A 5763-nucleotide genomic window follows, 5' to 3' on the forward strand; every position below is an offset into this window, starting at 1 on the left:
ACCTTAGAAATTTGCTGTCTAATCATATAGTTACTTTAGATGACATAGCTCTTGCCTCCAGTACTACTGTGAGGAATCTTGGAGTCATCTTTGATCAGAATATGTCCTTTAAATCACACATAAACCAAGTCTCTAGATCTGCCTTCTTTCACCTGCGCAATATTGCAAAAATCAGGAGCATCCTGTCTCAAAGTGATGCTGAAAACCTGGTCCATGCATTTGTTACTTCCAGGCTGGACTACTGTAACTCTTTACTATCAGGATGTCCCAATAATTCCCTAAAAAGCCTCCAGTTAATCCAAAATGCTGCAGCCAGAGTACTGACAGGAACTAGCAAGAGAGATCATATCTCTCCCATATTAGCTTCTCTCCACTGGCTCCCTGTAAAATCCAGAATAGAATATAAAATCCTTCTCCTAACATACAAAGCCCTTAATGACAAGGCTCCATCGTATCTTAAAGAGCTCATAGAGCCTTATCATCCTAACAGAGCACTTCGCTCTCAGAGTACAGGTTTACTTGTGGTTCCTAGAATCCACAGAAGTAGAATGGGAGGCAGAGCCTTTACCTACAGTATCTAGCTCCTCTCCTATGGAACCAGCTCCCAGTCTCATTTCAGGAGACAGACGCCCTCGCTACCTTTAAGATTAGACTTAAGACTTTCCTTTTTGATAAAGTTTATAGTTAGGGCAGCAGGCCTCCATTCTTGATTTTTGCCGTATTGTCTATTTGATGTCACTCCTACTAAGATTAAGGTTTTGTTCACTTTATATTTTCCTGTCATGCTACAAGTGTTCATTAAAACTCTAAAAAGATTAAAGATTTCCTATTTGCCTGCATTTAGGTTCATGCCTCTTTAAAGCTATGACGGTGTATATATTTACAGAGGTTCTTTTGTTTGGTGAAGTAATCCAAGCATCAAAGAAGGACATATGCTGCCTGACTGCACTGAGCTTGGGGACAGTGATAGAGGTTGATGACTGCAAAATGTTTGATTAGACATTGTATCATTTACAGTCTTATGCAAAAGTTTAGGCACCCCTTGATAAATAACAGATTTTGGTGATTTTTTATTTGAACAGATGTTAACACAGTTTCTCTTGGAAATGGAAAAAATGCACAATATTTTGGTGGACTGCTGTTGTAAGTATCTATGTATTACATCCAGGGTTACTGATATACGCTTGCTGCTGTATGATTGTTTACAGCCCTACCCACTTTGTTTCCTGGTCCTCTGATTTTGTCCACACCATTAGAATAAATTTCACCAGGCTGTTTGGTCTGACTATACCTTTACGGCTGCTGAAAGAAAGACTGCAAGATGTGCAAATTTGTAAAATGAAGTTTGCAGGCAGAAACTATACAAATTACAAAATTAAGCCTGCAGGTACAAACCCATATATATATATATATAAACTTATTAAATAATGTACCAGCTACAAAGTCAAATGTTCAGGCTAACAAAATTATGATTTTGACATAATATTCCATAACAATCAGGCTGAAACTTTGATATGAAACCGTGATATGAAAGATGACAGTCTAAGAACTTAGACAGATTAGCTTCAGAATCCAGATATGCATGTAATGATCACTGAAAAAAGTTGGAAAGATCAAGCATGTAATGTGTATCTAATGAAGTGAGACAGACAGAGAGTTTAAAAGAACAGGTGCTCAAATTTTTGTGGCATAATGATGCAGTGGTAAGCACTGATGTCTCACAGCAACATGGTTCCAGGTTTGAACCTTGTGGCCAACCAGGGCCTTTCTTTGTGAAATTTGTTGTTGTTTGTTGTTTGTTCTCCCTGTGCCAGGCCTGCATGGGTTTCCACCGGATACTAAACCTTTCTTCCGCAGTCTTTGGACTGCGGAAGAAAGGTTAGGTTAACTGCTGACTATATTGGAGTTGTGAGTATGAATGGTCATCTGGCTGTGTGTCAGCCCAGTGATAGACTGACAACCTGTTGTCCAGTGTCAGCTGGGATTGACTCCAGCCCCCTGTGGCCCTAGAGGATAAGCAATATACAATGGATGGATGGAAGGATGCCATGACTTGATGCTGACTTGTTCACACCAAATTTTATTATCTGTAGTGTTTATAACAGTCAGTTGTGCTCATCATTAAAACAAATTTTTCCCTGCATGTTGCTAGTGCTGGTATGTTACCTCCATACTTTTTTGGTACTGATTGAAATATGTTGGTACAAAATATTAAAAAGTATAAATTTAAATAAGTTAGCACAGAATGATTTATCCTTAGATGTAAAGGATCCCACTGGAGTTACTACTGATGTAAAGATACCGGAGTCAAATTTTGTGTGTTCACCACACCTGGCCAATAAAGCTGATTCTGATGCTAACATTTTACTGAACTACCATCACTGCTGCTTTCTATAATACTAAGTACAGTGAAAGGTTTTTATGTTTACAATTTAACTCATAACTGCTCATATAATATAACATGCAAAAAAACCTCATGAACTGACCATAGCAGAGCATTTAAAATATCCAGTGACAGGACATTAGATTCTAGTTAGACTTCATGAATTTCTTTTATTATTCATTGTAACATCAGAAATGTTAATTGTTATTTATCAGTTTTTCAAGGACCCCAAACTCAAATTTTGCCTTGATTCTGGGGGACAGCAGCACACTCAGGTAAATGATCTAATGATTGATCATATTTCTATAGTGTCATCAAATTTCTCTTACCTGGCAACTGTAAGAAATCCATGGCAATTCAAATCAATAGCAGTTCTTCAAAGATGTTTAGAGATATTTAGTTCAGTCCCACTGTGGCTGTTCCTAGGTCAGTCAGAAGATTTATCACAGAAAAAGGTTTCAGTGACTGCTCTTTCCCCAGAGATTCTGTGACAAACCTGCCCGGTCAGGCAGCTCCTTAGAAGTCTGTAATTCATTCACCACAACACATATAGTGTGGTGTCCAACTGCTGTGTTTAAAGAGCAGAAGGTAAAGGAAGGTGTGGTCTATGGCCAACCATCATTGCATAGCAGAAAACAAAGACCTCTATGATGCTTTTGTTATGCAACATGATGCTATGAGCAGATAAGTGTGTTGCTCTGACTTGTATTGAAGCTGATCCAAACACAAAAAACATACTTTCTTCTAATGATAATCTAGCTATGTTCAAATACACTGAAGGGAAATTACATCATGTTGTTGGGGTTCATAGCATACAGTAACAATATCAGGACATTCTTCTGTAGAAAGTTGTTCTAATAAAAAGTGTCCACAGTGGGTTTTATAATTTTTTTTTGTAGTTTTGGTTAACAAAAACCACACAACTTTGGCTGTGACTGATGAAGCCTCTTATTACAGAAAGAGCGTTCAAGCCATCTATAGATGTGGTGCTAGTGACATCTAGCATCAACAACTGGAACTGCAGTTTAATCAGTGGGTGTCATCTGTAGTTTCTTGTCAGATGTTATAAACCTCCGTTTACAAGGACAAAATTCATAAAATCATATACAAGAAGAAATTTTAAAAAAGCTGTTTAGTTAGTAAAATGAATACCAGCATGCAAGCATTAACAATAAAGATTAGTGATGTTAAAGGGTTTTAAAACAGAAAAAAAAACAAAGACATTAGCAGTATCACAGGCAGATGGACCCAATATGCAGACACACACACCGGGAGTGGAACACAAAAGGAGTTTATTCTATAAATAAAAGGTCAGGTTACTGGGTGGAGGAGAGATGAAGCAGTGGTGGTGCAGGTACTGGACAGGACAGACAGACAGTGTGGAGCTGGGGAATGGAGAACCCAACCCACGGTTCAGTTTGACTAAATTAAACTGTTGAATGGAATAATGCAGACCCAGTCTTACTGTGGCAGGGAGGGAAAAAGGTGTTGTAAAGTTATTGTTCTGTGTGTGATGATACTGAGGAAAAAGCCAGGCTTCAGAAAACCAACTAGCATTTTAATATTTTTAAACTAAATTAAATAAAGAACACTATTATTTAAAAAACTGTTGTAAAGTCTTGTTCTGTGTGTGATGATTTAATGAGGAAAAGTCAGCCAAATCTTTATCAGGTAGTGGAGAGTTCCAGAACATGTTGAGCACATTAACATGCATTGTTAGAAATATAATTCAGAGAGGGACACTCAAGGGAATTATGTGTCAAGCAGGACAGAAGTGGTGTTTAAAATCACTATTAGGTACAGAGAAAGAATTTGGGGGCATTAGAATGGGGATCAATCAGATTAATTGTAGAGACATGATTAGTAAATTGGATGTGTGTGCGCGCGCACCTGTTTACTTTAATTAGTTCCTGTAATTCAGATTATTCTATGCAATGACCCTACATGCAACAGTGGGTGGTGGTATGCACCCTAATTGTTGGTTCGCAATTCGCCAGAAAACAAATGGTGGGTGAAGAAGAAGAAGTAGTAGAAGAAGAAGAAGAAGAAGAAGTAGTAGAAGAAGAAGAAGAAGTAGTAGAAGAAGAAGAGTTGCGACATTGACGGATTGAAAATGGTAGCATGTCACGTGATTCCTGAAGCTTCAAATAGTTCCAAGCAGTCTATTAAGATCCATTGTTTTCTCCAGGAAACAGCAGGATTTATCAACAGTTACTATTTTTAATGACTTGTACAGCCTTACAAACTAACCCTGTGTTCTGTTGCTGTAGTCATTTCAACTAATTTAGCTAGGTACCTAATTATTAAAGTCACCCAATATTTGAGAGAGACGGTCTAAAATGTTGGAAAACGTGTTTTCATCCATATCGCGAACTTCAAATGTCACAAGTAGTGTCATTTCTATTGATAACAGCGTCTTGCTTTGGAAGCAGTAAATAAATAAAAAGTCCTCCTAGAGTCAATGGCGTGGTCGCCACTCTCCTCCTTAAACACTCTGGCTGGCGCTGACATAATAAGGAAGTGGAATCACAGATACATGCACGACAACAACACAAGTCTGCAAGAAAATTAGTGATATATTTATAGATATGCGTTTCATATTACCCGCGTTTATTCTTTAAATGTCTGAGGTAAGAATATATCCTGGGTTTACATAATGAACTTCTTTCACGGGCGGTGATATGCTGTTAATGCTAACTGTTCGCCTTCCGTTGTTAGCTTCGCTTATTCTGTTAACGTTGCATTTAATGAGCTGGAAGATTTCGCTTAGCTTTAAGTTAATCTATCCGGGGTAGATAATGTTTTATGTGACATTTGTAGTATAACGCTTCTTGTCAGAGGGAATCGTCTGTCCGGTCGCTGTGCACCAGCTGTCAAAACAAGAACTAAACTACGTTAGCAAGCTGCTTCTTGTCATTACATTGTCGCCCTGTGCCATAGACTCCGTGCACTACACTAACAATAATGTTACTCGATTGTACATTGTAAGTAATAAAGCCATTTAAGAGTGTGTGGCAGGTGAACAGCTCTGACAAGTTGCTGTCTTGAAATCTTCTTGAATGAAATGTCCTCAGTCACATAATGAAAAACTGCCACTGTCACTGTGTTAAAGTGGATTATATATGCAAAGTATAACCTCTTACTGACTGTAGACTGATTTTTGTGTGTGATATCAAAAATATTTAAATATGTTGTTTACATGCATAGTATTTACAGATGAAAAAACATTGAATCATTTGTGTGTGTGTGTGAAATAGACTTGTGGGTTGTTTTTTTTTCTCAACTCAAGAATATTTGCATGAAGCCTTTGGATACGACTGGTACTTTTTACTACTGACAAACACTATGGAGGAGACGAGTCGGGAGGCGGTTGCCACTGG

Source organism: Monopterus albus, unplaced genomic scaffold (assembly GCF_001952655.1).
Source record: "Monopterus albus unplaced genomic scaffold, M_albus_1.0 scaffold367.1, whole genome shotgun sequence".
NCBI lineage: Eukaryota > Metazoa > Chordata > Actinopteri > Synbranchiformes > Synbranchidae > Monopterus > Monopterus albus.